Genomic DNA, 18,511 nt, shown 5'->3' on the forward strand with positions numbered 1-18,511 from the left:
ACACACATACACAATGTGTTTACTGGAAAGATTTGAGAGGTTTTATGCGTCTCTTCCCAGTGTTTGGACTATCTAAGTTGTGAGATATTCTGCGGAGAGAACACAGTCGAATTATCCTAATCACCAGGACAAGCTAATAAAAGGCCACAGAGGTTTGCAGACAGGAAACCCAGTCTCACCCTCCCCCAGGAAGGCTGGACCACCTGCTGCCCTTGGCCCAGACAAGATGCCTCCTGAAAATAAAGCAGGAAGGACTGGACCGCTGACCAAGGAAGAATTTTGCAACAGCACAGTATTTGACACACAGCGGTTCAAGGGTGCCAAACTCACTCATCAGAGGAAGAGAGGTCAACTCCACTACCCACGGTTCATGGACAAGAACTGGATCCTGCTCAAAGTGACTCCTCAGGGAGAAATCAGCTCTCACAGTAAGCTGAACACAGAGAATGGATATAAACCAGTTCTGGTGTCATCTGAGGTACAGTGGAACTGGGAAACCCCACTGAGGTGTCTGAGCTTGAGCCTCAAGTGCTGAGGAGAGAGACTTAGCTTAGCTGCGGATGCTGATGAGGGGGTTCTATTCCGTGTGACAAACAGCAACGGCTTTCCTCTTCAGATAATCTATGCTTTGGTTTTTGAATAGGTGTGGTTATTAACCGAACCACAGAAGAGCATCCTCCCCCAGCCCTTCCCTGTTTCCTTTGAGAGAAGCTGCTCATGTGGCTGTCTTGGGTGCTTTGGGATCTTCAGATGGAAGGCTCAATCTGGAAGAACTTGTACACATTGGACAGACCACTTTACCACTTCCAGGAATATGATAATGTGGTGGAATATGGACTATCAGGAATATGATGGTCATTCACTCTAAGGCTTCTCTACAGGGTACAGATATTTGGAGTATTGGGAGTAGTCTGTGTTCATATACATGGAAAGGACATTGTCAAGACTGGTACCCAAAATAATGGAAAGAAATTCTGGTATTTATGGGACAAGGCATTCTAAGTTTCTTTGGAAAGGAGAGTCAGATGGAATATCTATAAGTCCTTTTTAAATTCAACAAATTAAAAGATAATATAGAGGATACATTGAGTGAGTTTTCTCATAGCTGTGACCAAACCTTATTTTGGAATAAGCCCTTATTTTGGCCACAGTGTCAGGGAAGGCATGATGGTAGGACCAACTTCTACCTGAGGTGGCAGACCTGCTTCTGCCTGAGGTAGCAGGAGCTCACAGTGTTGCTGGCTCACATCTTAACAGACAACCAAAAAAGCCCAGAAATAACATCTGAGAAAAGGGCTGGTCTATAAGTCCCAGGGCCTGTGCTCCCCAGTGACCCCCCCACCTCCTCCAATAAGACCCCCACTGCCTAAGGTTGCACAATCCCCTCAAACAGGACCATCATCTAGTGGTATGTCAGCCTGTGGGGCCATTTTACATCCAATCTTCAGCAAGAAGTGATCTCTGATGGCAAATACCAGCTGTATTTTGGTTGGTTTTAGAATGCCTATCCTAGCTCTGCCCTTTCTCAAGAAATCTGGTTCTGCCTACAAAATCTGATTGAGTGACAGACGATTCAGGCTCACCACCACTGGCTGGGACAAGTGGCCAGAGCAGACATGAAGGCGCCTTCTGTGCTGTGGTGAAGACAGACACTAATCACTTTCTCTGGAACTGGTCTTCCTACATATTGGTGCCCACTCTGATCTGCTTTTGGAGATCACCACATCTTTAAATCTATTAGGGAATAGCTCCAGGCTTCTCTGCTCTGTAAGCATACACTCCAGGTCATTGGAGCTAGGCACTATAGAAATAGTTACTCCCCAGGAGCCCCGCCCCTGTTCCAGAATCACACATCAAAGCAGCGGTCTGACGTCATTTGCTCTCCGGTTGGCGTCACACACCTAATCCAGCCACCGTACAAATTCAATCCCCTGCCTGTCTGCTCTTGCTTTCCCAATCTTCCCCGTGTGTAAATGAAAACCCCATGCAGCAGTGCCTCTGGCAGAGCTCTGTCATCAACTTTTGATATATCCTTTCCTCCTCAGCATCCAAGTCACCCACAAACTTTGCAACATCCTGACGGATGCTTTGCACCAACAGGGCCAAGCCACTGCTGCCTCTCAAGGGAGTTCTTTTAATCGCCTCCGACCTGGCTTTCTCACTTCCTTTCTTGCCCTCTGTCTCCTGTTGTTCACACAGACACTGGAGCAACCTTCAAAGCAGATACTGCGAGTCCCCAGGTTAAGGTCTTTCCAATCCCTGCCCCCCCCCTTTCTCCTAGGAGGTGAAAACCTACACCTCCCAGAACACCCTGCTAGTCCTTCTGTGAATTCCTGCAACCTCTCTCAGACCTTCAACGCTGTCACATCTCTGTGCATTTTGCCCCAGTCACTCTGGCTTCTGGCTGTCCCTTCAATGCACTAGTTACCTTGGCTCTGAGCCTTGCCCCAGGCTGTCCCCTCTGCCTGAAGTCATCCTTCCTCAGATCTCTGCCTTGATGCTCTGATTGGCATTCACGACTGCAGCCTCCGTTGACTGAGTTCTCTAAGTGGCACAGCACGCTGTCCTTCTAGGGCTCTCTGTCTCGTTCCCTCGTGGTCTTTTTCTTGACCTGTCAACACTGTGTTGACTCATTTGCTCTGCTTTTCAGAGTGTGGCCTTAACTCCCCACTGCGGGGGCTGGCTGACTGGCCAAGGGCAGCATTTAGCCAAGGCAGGCAGGTGAGTCTCGGCATCTCTAAACGGTAGAGAAGGCTAGACCACGTGGGTCAAAGACAGCAAGGTTGGAGGCCGTGTTGGATCTGCTGGAGGAGGCTGGCTAGGGAAAGGAGTGAGAGAGTGGAAGAGAGACAGAAGAGAGAGAAGAGAGAGAGGAGAGAGAGAGAAGTCTGGCCTGCGCAGACCGCAGCTTTGTCTCCACCCATCTCCTGTCTCTCTGTCCGTAAGTCTAGCTGCCTCACAGCCTCTCCGCCTGTAGCGAGACCTCCCTTTGGCAGGTTTCCTGTTGGGTCCTCGCTATCAAACTTCTCTCTCTGATCTACCTGCCACGCTTTCTGCAGCCAACAGCCCTGAGCACAGGCTTAGATCAGACCCTGCAACGCCTCCTGCTATCTGTCCCTTTTCTAGTCCCCAAATCGCAGCCGGGAGACATGAGCTGGGCAGCCATTGCATTCCCACCTTACAGGGGATGTTGTGAAGGGCCAGGCGGGCTCACATCGGTCCATGGCCTCCCAGAAGTAGTCCCTACCAGAGTGAGGTGACAGAACAGAAAGGACTGGTCCTTCCTCTCATGGAAGAGTCTGCACCTGTGTGAGGAACCCACTCTTTGGGCAACTGGTCCCTGTGGGACAGCCTTCTTTCTCCACAAAGGGAAATCAACCATCCCTGCTGCCCAGAGCTTACTTTCATTAAATAACACTTGAAAAAGAACCCTCTGTATTTCCTCAAAGATTCTGGGCTTACCAGCCACGGCCCTATCTATAGCAACAACCGCTGTTGTTTGCACATCTCCTCCTCACACGCCTCCTACAAGCTGGTCATTTGACAGTTGTAAGGGAATATTAACTGCAGAGCATAATTAATAAATAGGATTACTTTCCCTTTGCGCACACGAACACATATCGCAATCTGCCAGCATTTAAGGAAATCCTATCGCGCCACGACTCATTAAATCATATTTAGGGAAGTGAGAAAAATGAAGACAAGGACAATGGCAAACTTGCCTGAGCATCACAGAGCCCGCCCAGTGACATGTTGCCGTGACGGGACAAGCTACTGATTCCTCTGCCTCCAATTATCCCACCGTCAAAGGCAAGGAAAGACCTGATTGCAAACAGAACCTTTCTACTGAACCCTGCCAACCTTTTTAATAAAAATAGATCTGGGCCACCACCCACCTTCTCAGAAAGAATTTCTACCTAGGAAACATAATTCATCTCTTCCAGTGACTTCGCGTGAAAGGTTAATGGAACAGTGAGCTGACGGCAGGCAGCAACGTTCGTAATTTTACGTCTCCCTTCAGAGCTCCATTATTCTGTAGGACCCCAAGCGAATGGCTTTCTTTCACGCCCGCCGACCTTCCTAGCCTAATACTAGGCTCACTTTGACAATCTCCTATAAGCATTCATTTCCAGACTGGCTGGAAACAATAAACAGTACAGCTGGTTCTTGCAGATGGCAGAGACAGGAGAAGACAAGCCAGATGTGCCACAGCAGGTCTGCATCCTGGCACCTGAGCAGCCAGTGGTTTGGTTCCTCTTAGGATTGGTCACTGAACTTCGAGGAACTCAACCCCACAGGAGTCAAGCACTCTTGCCTGGGTTGGGTAGGAAGAGGGAATAGAGCAAGTATTCCTGCCCATCAAAGGGGGAGCCTTCGGGGATTTCCTTCTGCCCATAAAAGAGCCTATGTGTGGGCTCTGGAAACAGAAGTCCATGGGCGAGTGTCACGATGGTCAGTAAGGGACTGGAGCTCCAGCAACGTGCGCTATCCCAAGGACACACTGAGGCTGGCATGGGTCACACTAAATGGATGCTTCTCGGACTCTACACCACCATGTGTTCAGGGAGCTCTAGGCTGCCCGCTTGCTTTATAGACCTTAAGACCAAGTGTCTGCGAACATGAGAGGGCCTGAGGGTCCCAGATGTGGGGCACATTTTAGTGATAGAAAAGGTTTGCGGGAAAATGTTCCAAACTACTGGTGGTGCTTCTCCTCTGCAATACGGTGCCCAGAACACTTGAGCCTGTTCATCTGCACTGCATTCGGGCTCCCAGCTCAGCCCTCGGCCCCTGTTCTAACTCTGTCCATCCAACCGTCCAACAGAAAGACATGATTTTAGAAAGACCTGTGTCTAAGAGCAGCAAAAACAAAGAAGAAGGCTTATTTAAAATAATAAGCTCAAAGAGACAAATGCCCTTCGGACAAGGGCTGACACCTGCGTGTTTGTTTATCTGATTGTTTATTATCACATTCTCGGAGACAGAAGGCTCTGGCCTCTCGTACAGGCCCAACATAAGAACAGAAGCAATAAAAGGGTCTCTTAACGTACTTATTGTTGTCATGCTTCAGTTCAGGTCTCCGTCTGAGACAGGAGTCCTTGTCACATCCGTTGGACAGTTATTTAAGAAGCTCTGTGACTGAGATATGAGTCTCTGTCTCTATCATAAACAGATACAAATTGTAGTGTCTCTCTAAACAAGGCAAAGTGCCTCGCCCCCCTCAGTACCTCTACTTCCATTCCAAACAGTCAAATGCTCAGACTTCTCATAGCCGCAAAGCATCCTCCACAGAGGATACTGCTGAATACGGGACATTCGAACTTCCTCAGTCATCCTAGAATCATTTTTGTTTATACCAGGCAGTGAAGAAATCAGCATCTATATCGTAGTAGTAGTAATAAAAATATCAATCAAATACTCTCCAGACATCACAGAGTTAAGCAGAAGTCTATTCTTTAAAAAAAAAAAATTATTTATTTATTATTATATCTAAGTACACTGTAACTGTCTTCAGACACACCAGCAAAGGGCATCAGATCCCATTACAGATGGTTGTGAGCCACCATGTGGTTGCTGGGATTTGAACTCAGGACCTCTGAAAGTGCAGTCAATGTTCTTAACCGCTGAGCCATCTCTCCAGCCCTAGAAGCTTGTTCTTAAACAGGCATCTGTTTCTGCAGCAGAATTCTCTTCCCCAACAGGGCACAGTGGTGCTGGGCTGTAGAATCTCTTCTTGATTCAACTTTGGACTCCATGGCTGAGGCCATGGTTCAGTGTCAGACTGTTTGTCCCTGGGCCACATTGTCACTGGGCCACGTTGTCCCTGGGCCACGTTGTCCCTGGGCCACGCTGAATAATGTAATGAAGAAGCAGAGCAAAGTCAAGATTGACCCTGAGCAAGGGTCTCTAAGCATCCACTCTCCCCACTTCCAGGAGGCCAAAAGGAAAGTCAGTTCATTTCATTCCTTGTATTAGCAGTGATTTCCCCCCAGTAATTGCAGAAGAAGAAGACAATAACTAACTACTCACCCAAGATGAATCTCACCCTAGGGTCTTCTTTGCTTATGAACTCATAAAGCCTGACACAGCTCTAAAGTGTGGACTGGCCCACAACCTTGATTCTCAAAAGTCTAATCAAAGCTATAAACTCAAGCCAAGAAGACACTTTCCTTCCCTTAAAATAATCCATAAACAATTGATTATTCAAGGCACGTCAGCATGATTTAGGTTTATTTTTGCAATAAACAAAGCATTCTAGAACATGCATTCTATACCTTTCCTGAACAGCCAAGCCAGGTAGATACAGTCATGAAATTAAGCAAGTAAGCAAACTGCCTCTACCCAGCACATGTAAAAGGGTCCTTTCATTTTTTTAGTCTTTATTTAATTACCATAACTAATGCTTATGCATTTGTATATTTTTTAAAAATTAGCTCAGTGAATGAAACGAGCACAGAATCTGAGTTCAGATCCTTAGCACCCACTTAAAAACTAGGCATGATACGGTGTTTGGCTGTGAGACTTCCTCCATTTTCACACTGTGCATATCTACACAGGAATATCACCTTCGGATGGCTGCTCAGTATAGCATTCTTGCTGCAATAACCATGAACCCAGACAGCCCTGGTTCAAACCTAACCATAAACAGGAATGAGCCCCGGGGAAGGAGCCCGGGGACCTGAGTGTGATTTTCAGTGTGTATGAAACAAAGCCATCCACAGCTACTTCTCGTGTCTGTGATGCTGAGTGTCAGCTGATGACTCCCACCCTGGCGGGATGTACTTAGCACAGCCTGGGGAAGCACTCTCCGTGAAGATACCCCGACGACCCTGGATGACTTTTCTTGTGCATTCCCCATCTGTCCTTGCCTTGTTTTTCATTCACTTACTGTCACATAGCTTTGTGCATCCTGAAAATTCCCCCCTAAGACTCAAACTCCTCCTGCTACAGATACTGTTTTACATAGTTTTCTCTTTGTTTTTCCTTGAAAACATTCTTCCAAGAGCATTTCATCCAAATCCCAGGAGCTTGATGCACACATCAAATAGGCAATTGCTTCTCCCAGAACTCACATGCGAGGTATGGGTCACAAGGTCAAAGGTAGCCCGAGCTACATAGAAGTGCTTATATTGAAACAGGATCTACATTTCCTTCGGGCCTTGGTTGTTTGCTTTGTTTTTATTTTGTTTTGTTGTTGAGACAGGGTTGTCTACACGGCCCTTGAACTCAGGAAGAAAAAGCTTTCAACCAAGCAGCTTTGAAAATGTCTTCGTTACTGACAATGTGGTATAAGTAAACAATGGAATCGTTTCCAGTCTTATATAAGAATGGAGTTATGTATGTTACAGGAAAACAGATGTGATCAGTGATGACCACATAATGAGAATTAAGCCAGACCCAGAGTAGTATATGCTCTCTCATTTAGACATTACACAGACATGTAAAGCCGTACATGTACATGACATGCACATAAAAGCAGAACTGTCCAGATGATGACTAAGAGCAGGGGCAGGTAGGAGAGGGGAGGACCTGGAGGGTGGCCAGTGTGCAGCGTGCACTTGAGAGCCGGTGTCTTCTGTATCACAGGACAGTGTACAGTGCATGCCATTGCAAAGTGTGAAAAATGAAAATGTCTTTACTCCTGCTTTGCATTGGCTGGTTTTCTGAAGAATGTGGAATACAGAATTCTAAGCCAAAGCAATTTACCCTAAAATGCTGCAGGCAATGATCTGCCCTGACCCGGATTCCAGCGCTCCTACCAAGGCGAAGTCTAGTGTTGCTTGGAAAACTGATTTCTGTCTCTCTAGCAGCTCAAAAGACTTTCTTCACTCTGGTATAAAGTTTCATGACTACATGAGGACATGAGTTCTTGTCATATCGATTGGATCTAATCTGAGTGAAGAACCAGCCTGCCTCCATCTTGGGCTTGAAAGCCATCTTAGAATAAAGACAAACTGCTCATTCCTGTTTATGATGAAACCTCTGCCTCTCCAGGACTGGGCTACGCTCCACCTGTTACCTTACCTACAAATGGTTCTATCCCGTCTGTTCCAGGAAACAGTAACCGTGCTGTCTTAGGGTTTTACTGCTGGGAACAGACCATGTCCAAGGCAACTCATTATTTTTCCTTTCTTATTAAAATCCTTTAATAAAATTACCTTTATCTGAAACAAGTTATAAAAATAAAGTTGCTAACTCAAAACTCCTGTCCACAGGACAGCGGAAGGTGAAGCGGTTCTCCTTGACAGGCACGCCTCTCTCTCTCTCTCTCTCTCTCTCTCTCTCTCTCTCTCTCTCTCTCTCTCTCTCTCTGCTTTCCATTTTTCCATCAGCTCAGCTCTGAGTTTCTTCTCACACTCTTGTTCCAAGGTCACAATAACTCCATCATCTTCATCCAGGTAACCATAGTATTCAAAAATCGATGGCCTTCTCATGGCTCAGCACGCGTCTTTCCGGGAGGAAGGGGTTCTTTCTCAAATAGCTCTCTAAACACCAGGTAAATCTTTTGCTGCCTCAAAGGACTTGTAACCTCGGTTTCCTGGGACTTCTTTACCTTCGTGATCCAGCATCTTGGGGCCAACTTTTCCATAATCAGGACGGCCCAGCTCCCTGATCCGGACCTCCCAGGGTCCTTTTTCCCTTACCAGCTTATTAATTTTATCATTTCTCAGGTCTCGAATTCAGGATTCCTCTAAACCGGCATTCTGAACCTGAGCAGCTCTTTGGCGATCTCTCCGATGATCCGCCATCTCCACGTCTCCACTGCTTTCGGTAACTCGGTGCATTCAGAAGCAAGGAAAGGTCTCCTCCACTCCTTACTTTTTTCCCTCTTCTAGCTGAGCTGGATGAAATCTCGCCAGGGCAGTCATGGCTTTTTCTGCACTTCGGGCCATGGTGCCTCAGGGCAACACAAGGTGCTTAGGTGCCCAGAACAAGGCAGGTGGCCACGAGAATGGACCCAAGGCAACTCTTATAAGGACGACATTTAATTGGGGTTGATGTACAGGTTCACAGATTCAGTCCATTATCATCAAGGAGGGATCATAGCAGCATCCAGGCAGGCACAGCTCAGGAGGAGCTGAGAGTCCTACATCTTCATCTGAAGGCTGCTAGCAGAATACTGGCCTCCAGGCAGCTAGGATTAGGGTATTATAGGCCACACCCACACTGACACACCTACTCCAAGGCCACACCTTCTCCAAAAAGACCACACCTCCAAATAGTGCCACTCCCTAGGCCAAGCATAGACAAACCATAACACGTCTTCATTTCAAAACATTGTTTATAACCATCCTGCAACCCTACCTCTGTTTTAAAAGGTTATATGAGCTGCTGGTTATGACTAGGTTGTCATGACTACCTTATTATACCTATCTTGTGACTATGCCTCTGTTTCAGAAAGTTCTTAGTTTGTTAGTGTTTGGTTTTGGACCAGGACAATGGACTGAGGTGCATATTTCACATATCAAAGCAGCCTGGCCTCGGGGTCCTCCCAGCACCCCTCAGTCCCTCCCTGTCATACCCTGCCCCCCAACCTTGAACTTTCCAGCCCACGGGCTGGGCTGCCCCTCCCCCAGAGGCTCTTCCCTATGTAATCCAGACATTTTGGTCTCTCTCTTTTTTTCTCCTCTTCTCTGTCAGTGTGCACACCCTTTCTCTCTTCCTTCTCCACCCCCACCCTCCTGTGCCCCAATCTCTCCATGAGGACCTCCCTGGTCTTGGTCCCTGGAGGCAGTAAATTCACCCACCTGAGAGCATCTTCCCAATCAGCCTGCCTTTAATATAATCTACTCTGGCTTAAATTGACTCATTTCACGGCAGCTGAGAAATAACCTACAGTTAAGTGTGCATATATGTAACTGTGCATATGTGTGTATTTAGGTGCTTAAATGTATGGATGAAGAGGCTAGAACAGGACATCAAGGGTCTTCCTCCACCACTCTCAGCATTACTGCCCAAGCCAGATGCTCTCACTGAGATAGACACTCATCCCTAACAGGCCAGCCAGCTTTCAGAATCCACCTGTCTCCACCCTACCCCACCCAAGTCCTGTGGTTACAGCAGCACAGCATGCTGGGGATTCAAACTCAGGTCCTCATACTCACATAACAAGTGTTCTTAGCCATGGAGCCCACTTCCTCCCCCTCCCCACTCCTGATTTTGCTCCTGCTTACTGTCTTTGGAATCTCCATTAGTTGGCATCCAGTTAGAATGCCCCCCCCCCACTGTTGTATGTTCTATCCCCTTACCCAGGGGTCTTTCTGTTCTCCTTTCTGAGATTTTTGTTTGTTTTGTTTTGTTTGTTGTTATTCATTTTCTCATAGATTTAACTTCCAATGATTTCTGTTCTCTCCCCGTCTCATTTGTATCACTAGCGCAATAGTTTGGTTCAAAGAGTGAGAGCCTCTCTTAATGCTCTATAATACCAACCTAAAGTTATCTTGTTAAGATCATCTTAGGTTGTTTGTATTCTTTTTTTCCTTGGAATTTTTTTTCCCTTTTCCCCATTCTTATCTCTAGTCTCTGTGTAAAATAAGCTCCTCAACCCTCTAGTGATAACTATTCCATTCAAAAGATAAGTGTAAATGCCTCCATAGAGGAAGCGGAACTCGCAGTGGGAATCACACAGGAGCCTGCCTTGTTGGAGGAGGTGCCAGCATCTCCTGTTTTGTTGTCAGTTGCCCTGATACAGATAACCTCTCATTCTTGACTTGTTTCTTATGAACAGTGTTGGGCATACCACCCTCACTAATGGCCAAGGAGACACGCTTCCACCATTGCCATATTTCCCCTATTTTGTAGCCTCCACTCCCTCAGAAAATCTCTTTCATGGTTGTGTGGTGTGGTTTTTATGGTATTCCTTGGTTCCAAATCACCCAGATACCCTTTCACCACAAGCCTTTCAATCCAGGGCCATCAATAGGTGAGCCTATCTGGTGTTTGGGGGCATAACCCAGCTCACTTAGTATTGACTGCTAAGTCTTCTGCAAAACTCCAAAACTCAAGTCTATTGACATTTTCCCACACATTGCCCAAATTCCCAACTGTGTTTACTCTTCCTCAAGTGTCAGCATTTGGCTCCCTGTCCCTCATACTCTTGGTGTTTGTGACATTTGGGTAATGTTCAGTATAGAGAAGGTGTCTTGTTAGGGTTTTACTGCTGTGAGGAGATACCATGGCCAAGGCAACTCTTAAAAGGCAAACATTTCATTGTGGCTGACTTACAGAGGTTCAGTCCATTATCATCATGGTGGGAAGCATGGCAGCAGGCAGGCAGACATGGTGCTGGAGAAGAAGCTAAGAGTTCTACACCTTCATCTGAAGGCTGCCAGGAGAGGACTAACTCCCACGGGGTGGGGGAGGGGCAGAGCTTGAGCACTAGGGGCCCTCAACCCCTCCCCCAGTGATGCACTTCCTCCAACAAGGCCACACCTATTCCAACAAGGCACACCTCCTAATAGTAGCACTTCCCACGGGCCAAGCAGGTTCAAACCACCACAGAAGGACCACCAATAAACACTGTTTAATGAAGCATGTTTAATGCCACACAATTCAGTTCTTTACTTTTCATACTCTGCTAAGTGAAGGGATCTGAGAAGGCTCACTCCATGACAGCCTTCAGATTGGCAGTTCAACAGAATAGGTCTGAGAACTGGGCAAGCCCAGGCAAGTCAGTTCCTAGAAAACAAACAAACAACAAACAAGCAAACAACCCAGGTCCCAGGCACCTAGTCAGAAACTGCCCAGCCACCAGAGCTGCCCCACCACCTGGCCTGAAGCAAGGGGAATGGGTCAGCAATAGTTTCCTGCCTTCCCCAGCAACACTTTCCAGCCTTCCCCAGAAACAGTTTCCAGCCTACCCCAGCAACAGTTTCTAGCCTTCCCTAACAACAGTTTCCAGTCTTCCCCAGCAACAGTTTCCAGCCTTCCCCAGCAACAGTTTTCAGCCTTCATGCCCCAGCAATGGTTCTGGAATGTCCCTAGAGATGGAGCAAGATAAAATTCACCTACCCCGAAATTCCCCGATGTGCTTTAAATCTGCTGGCCTATAAGCTCACTTGGTTGTCTCCATCTTGGAATAGGAGACCCCAGCATGCTGGACTTCTACAGAATAATACACTCGTTGTTTTTACATACTATTTGAGTCCAGGCTATCATTCTTCGGTGAATCATGAACCCTTACATAACAATTCTCAAAGAGAGGATAGCAATATCACCTAAGCATTTCTCACTGGAGCGTGCACATTTCACCAACATCCCAGAGGAAAGGACTCTAGAAATAGATTTCAAATATTGCACTAAGACCAAACCAGGAACAAATCTCACCCCAACCCAGGTCTGGTAAATGCTGGGTCATTTTGAGATTGTTCAAATCTCTGAAGAGGACCTTGTTCAGACTGAAAAATCTAATATAACCACTTCCATGCTAAAAATAAAATTGTACACCTCAGAACAGCAATCTGTGAAAAAGTCAGACATTGTAGCAAACACCGATAGTCCCAGTACCAGGAGACAGACTGGGGATCCCTGATGCCGTACCAGTCCCTAGGCTAACCAACCAATGAGTTCCAGTTTCAGTGAGAGACTATCTCAGACACTAAGATGGAAAAAGATGGAGGAAGATGCTGAACATCAACCTCTGGTGTCCACAGGCACATACACTTAAGTTTATACATACACCCATGTGCTGTGTACACACACACACACACACACACACACACACAAACACACCCAGGAACACATATACTCATACAAATATATATACACCTACACATACACATATACATATAAGAGATTAATTTATTTCTTATAAACAGGCTTAATTGCTGTGTGTCTGGTCCCACTGTGTGTCTGGTTACCCTCTTCTTCAGGGTCCTTGCTGTAAGAGTCCTTTGTCAGATAAGCCTTGTGACTCCTGGAATTCTGGAAAGCTTAAACATTGATATTTCTTCATTTACCCTCTGTCTCCCTTTCCCACTCTTACTAGATTAGTCATTCAGAAGGAAAATGAAGCTCAGCCAGTAAGGAACATGAAAAGTCCCCTGTGTTAGGGACAAACGACAACATCTGCAGTGTGTGTGCTACTCATAGCCTCGATGGGGGGCGTGCTCACACCGTTCGTGTGCGAAGAAACGGCCTTGCTGAGGTCCTGCTGCTTTGTTCACGTGCTCCTTCGTGCAACACCAAGATTATTCTTTTCCAGCACACAGGCATTACACACACACACACACACACACACACACACTTTAAAACCTCTGTGGCTTGACATTGTCCTTAAAGACAGACTGGATGGGTTAAGGAGATGGCTCAGTCTGTATGTGCCTGCCAGGCAAGCACAGCAGAATTGAGTTCAGGTCCCCGGGACCCCTTTAAAAAACCAGGCACCATGATGCAAGTCTGCAACAACAGTGTGCAGAGGGTAGAAGCAAGCAGACCCTGGAGCTCACGGGCCAGGCACCCCACCCAAGCCAGGGAGCTCTTGGCCCAGTAAGAGACCGGGTCTCAAAAGTATAGTGGAGAAAAATAGAAGGACACTCTAACACACACACATACACACACACACACACACACACACTTCTTATTTCTTCAAAAGGAAAACTGGTCTCCATTCACGAGGCTCCTCCTGCTCTTTGTAACACAACCTTGGCAACCACTGTTTTCCCAGGCCCCATCGTGCTGGCTCTCCTAGAGAGAATTTTTTCTTCCTGGAATGTGTGGAATTACTGGAATGCTATTTACCCACAAACCCCCTTCAACTAGTTATTTCCTACCTATTCACCCAATGCCAACTGTCCTAGCTTTCTTCCGGTTGTGGTGATGCACACTCTGAGTAAGAACAATTTGAGGAGGAAACTGTTAGGGCTCTGTCTACGCCCTCCCCACAGTTACCTGTAGACAGCCAGGTAGGCCTGGGCTTTTATAAAAGAGATTACTTGACCCTCCTCTCTCTTTTACTTTTTATCTTTCTCTCACCTCTCTCACTCTCAGCTTCTCTCTGCCCCTCTTGGGCTCTCCTCCCCTCCCCCCTCTCTCCTCGTGGTCATGGCTGGCCTCCACCTCTCTACTCTCTCCCTCTCTCTGCCTTTCACTACCCCCCTTAACTCCCATCCCGTACCCTGAATAAACTCTATTCTATACTATGCCTGGGTGTGTCTGATCCCTCGGGGATGCCTCGGACTGGGCCCACTGGGGCACCCCCTTCCCCCACGCTGCTGTATACCATATTCTCTAAACTTCTTTCTCTTTTTATGATCACAACAGAAAGGGTTTGGGGTTTGGAGAGAGAGGGTTTTGCTTAAGGTCTATAGTCCTTCACCATCAGGTGCCAAGGCGGAACTGAAGCTGAGAGCAGGGAGGGCTGTCTTTAACCGTGTTGCTCCTCTTAGCTCACTTTCTAAACAGCCCCAGCCACCTGCTCAAGTGTACCAAGCACAGTGGGTTGGAGCCTCCCTTTGCAATGATTAATCAACACAACGCTCCATTGATATGCTCACAGGTCAGGTCTCAATAGACGGTCTTTACCTGGTGACTCTGGTTTTGTGAAGTTGACCCAAATCAACCAGCACAGAGGGTCATCCATGGAGTCAGCAGGCTTCCTTAACTGGCCAAGAGAATCCCCTTCACAGCCTTTCTCCATAAGTCTTTGTCACTGTTTGGCTTCAGACCCTCAAACAGGGAACGGAGGTGCATATTTCATGCACCAAAGCCGACATGGCCTCCGGGTCCTCCCAGCACCCCTCAATCCCTCCCTGGCACAGCCTGTGCCCAACGCTGAACTTTGCAGCCCAGGGGCTGGGCTGCCGTCTCCCCAGAGGCTCTTCCCTATATAATTCCAACATTTTGATCTCTCTCTTCCCTTTCATTCTCTCTGCACACTCTCTTTTTTTCCTTTCTCTCTTTCTCTTCCCCTCTCTTCTCTCTGTTCACACGGAAAATCTGAATCTCAGCACCATATGTGTGATTATAAAAAGATAAAGAGAGAGGGGATATGATCTCGTGGAGGTATAGTCAGGTGTGGGGAAGGGGATGTCTCAGCAGGCCCATGCCAAGGCATCCCTTCCCCCTGAGGAACGGTAGACAGTACAGTATAGAATAGAGTTTATTCAGGGCATGGGAGGGAAGTTAAGAGGGTAGTGGAGGCAGAGAGAGACAGAGAGAGTAGAGAAGCAGAGGCCGGCCATGAGCACGTAGAGAGGGAGGTGGGAAGGGAATGGGGGAGGGGCAAGGAGACAGAGCAGGAGCCGAGAAGACAAGAGAGGAAGGAGGGGCAAGGAGCCCCTTACAGTGGGCCAGGCCTACCTGGCTGTGGCCAGGTCCTTGTGGGATGGAGTTTAGACAGAATATTCACTCTCTCTTTCTTTTCCCCTCTCTTCTCTCTCTTTTACACGACAAATTCCCTGGCCTCCTTTGTTGGAGTCAGTTAACTTGTCCACCTAAGAGCAATAAAGCTTCATTTACACACACACACACACACACACACACACACACACACACATGCACGCACGCACGCACACACACACGCACACACATCAAATCTGGCTTGAATTGAATTGGTTCATTTCACTGGCAGAAAACTAACTTATCAGATGTTATATCCGAGAGCCCTGGTCTTTCCTGTCCATCTGGCGACCACCTCTCTTCCCCATCTGTCGGGAAACATCATTTCTTCGGACTCTGTGAACACCCATCCCCAGTTACTGCCTAATCAGAGCAGAGCCCAGGACCCTCGGGCTTCCTCTGCCTAGTTGAGGCCTCGTCAGAGTTAGTTCCCAAACACAGACCGGGGCTTTGTTCAGGAACCTTTGATACAGTGATGCCTGATCTGAGGTTACCACCCCCATATAAACCATTCGATCCCAGACACCATTTCCACAGTCTTGGGATCTCTGCAAAGCCTGAGGGAATAGGTGCCACCAAATCTAAAACAACAATTTATCCAAATTGCTCTGAACTCCCCATGCCCAACATTTTGGGGCCACACTCTCACCCTTTCCCCTCCTCCTTCACTGAAACACAGCTTCAGGGCTGTCCCAAACCAAGCTGCTGATCTGACCTGCCTGAGGCACAGCACAGAGTTCCAGGTGTTGCCCTTCCCCATCGACCCCCATCACACTCCCATACGACATACACATATATATTATATAACAATGCAAAACCAGGGACAAAGTAATCCATTACACCTAACTCAGGGTTGCTACGATCAGGTCTGGAGGTCACTGAAGCATCATCTGTCTAAGATTCCAAGAGCTTTCTACTGGCTCAGATTGGTCCACAGCAGAAAACTGAGAACTTTCGAAGACTTTGCAATCTTAAGAGGCAGGACACTCCTAGGAATTGGAGGGGTAGAGACACACCTTCTGCTTTCCAGGTCTGTTTGATCAAACTCAAGATTGGGGGGAAGGGGGCTCCAAGAGGCTTGATTTCACCTATTTATTTATTCATTCATTTATTTATTTATTTATTTATTTATCACTCCAAATTTTCAGTAGAATTGCAACTGAGGTGTCTCTTTGACCTTTCCGTGCAAGTTTGGCCTCTGTATACACTTGACAAACGGCTACTGTTTCTCAAACTAGGAACCTTTGATTCTTAATTTCTAAACTGATTCAGAGAATTCCACAAGATTCAATGTTACCGTGGTTAAAGGCCCCTCCCGGAAGAACTCACAGTTCACTTTAATCTTTCTCGAGGGTCTGGATTACAAACACAGTCAGATTCACAATGCCTCCTGCTCTTCCTGCCCGGCCTCCAAGGGTCTGTTCTTACCTGAGATAGCATAGAAATCTTCTCCCTCCTGGTTTTGGCCTATGTATTCTGCCCTCCAAGCCTGAAAAATCCTGTTTGTATCTTTATCATTCCCAAATCACCATTTTACCAAATCTTTCAGTGTGATTTTTAAAATGCTGTATCAGAATCTATAAGTATGGTTTTTAAAGATTTATTTACTAATTTCATGTATGTGAGTACTCTGTTGCTGTCTTCAAACACACCAGAAGAGGGCATCAGATCCCCATTACAGATGGTTGTGAGCCACCATGTGGTTTCTGGGAATTGAACTCAGGACCTCTGGAAGTGCTATTAACCGCTGAGCCATCTCTCCAGCCCTGTAAATACGGTTTTTAAAGGGTCTAAATTCCAAACAGAAAAGTTAGCTTAACCCCTATAATAATAATTTTAAAAAAAGAGTTAATTGTAAAGAGCCAATGCCTAGATCATCTTAATTTGCTACAGCAGACTATGTGTATTAGTTGGATTCAACTCTTAGGAAAACTGTGTGCCTGGTGGAGCCCGTGTGGCTTACAGCCACCTTGGCAGGTGACCTCCTCAGGAAGGAGCATGCCTTGCAACCGTTCCGCCATCTTGGTTAAGGTGATCATACAGTACCTCTGCTCATCATCCTATCTCTGTTTTTAGACTAAGAAGGCAATGCTGAGCTCCCAAGAGGCTTTATTTTAAAACTGGTTCATGGAAAAAACTGTGATATTTGTTAAGCTTTAGCTATTTGGAGAAACTTGGTCATATTTTTAAAAAACTGAAGTTTTGTAAAAATTACAAAGATCTTTAAGAATTATGTTTTTTAAGGATCAAACTTAGTAGAGATAAAATTGTAAAATCCAAATTTTATAAAAGGTGCCAACTTATAAGCTGTTAAAGGTAACTAAGCTAGCCAAGTTAATGATCGATCAAGAACAGTGTAATGCAATACACTCACGGGGCAAGCATAGACAGAGAGGCCGGTGTGCATCTCCCATTGTACAGTACTCTGTATGTCTTGTCAAAACTAAGCCTAAAACAAGTAACTCAAAACAGGTAAACTTCAAGTTTGCTCTGTGTAAAGTAATATTAAAAGTTGGTTATGAAAATGGAATGGCTGAATAAATGGGTTAAAGTTACCACACACTCGCATGGCAGGCCACTCCCGAGGAACTCCCGTGGGTGTGACACAAATCATCCCCAAGCCTTCCTGCAGGATGGAGGGATGTGTAGGAAACAAGACCCGACCGAGTCTGCTGCTTCTGCCCCAGCTGTGTAGGCCTGGCCAGCTCTGGCCGTGAAGGCTTGGCAAGCGTTAGCCATGTGTGTGCACAAAACACACAAAAACATCTTAGGACAAAGATGAAAAACTCCTCACAGGGCAGGAGATAGATTCTCATGCCTGATGGAAGATTTTAGTCTTCACCACACTCTGTCTGAAACAACAGAGATGCAACTAGCAATCACTCTGCCTTCAGTGTCTCCGAAGCTGACATACTGGGGTGCTGTGGACAGGGGAACCTTGTACCTAAGCCCTACTGATTCAAGACCTGCATGTTCTTGGTCATTCCCCTTACCCTAGGATTCAATTCTTCCTCTTGGCAAAAGCTAAATCCAGGATCTATACTGTGACCAATCCATGTTCCCTCATTAATGAGGGCTGACAGATACTCTGTCATGAAACTCACCACTTAGGAAAGCTACTCAGAATATCCAAGCCGTGTCTCTGACAGGTGGTTTTCCATCTGAGAGTCAACAA

At 46.7% G+C, this 18,511-nt stretch overlaps 1 protein-coding gene and 1 pseudogene across 2 annotated transcripts in view; both read right to left on the minus strand.

Annotated features, from left to right (window-relative positions):
- Ncald (neurocalcin delta) overlaps positions 1 to 18,511 on the minus strand; it is a 445,096-nt gene that overhangs the window by 395,020 nt on the left and 31,565 nt on the right. The gene's annotated exons all lie outside the window — the stretch shown is intronic.
- LOC127667500 (pre-mRNA-splicing factor ISY1 homolog) lies at positions 8,307 to 8,891 on the minus strand (annotated as a pseudogene).

This window comes from Apodemus sylvaticus, chromosome 17, assembly GCF_947179515.1.
Source record: "Apodemus sylvaticus chromosome 17, mApoSyl1.1, whole genome shotgun sequence".
NCBI classification, from domain to species: domain Eukaryota; kingdom Metazoa; phylum Chordata; class Mammalia; order Rodentia; family Muridae; genus Apodemus; species Apodemus sylvaticus.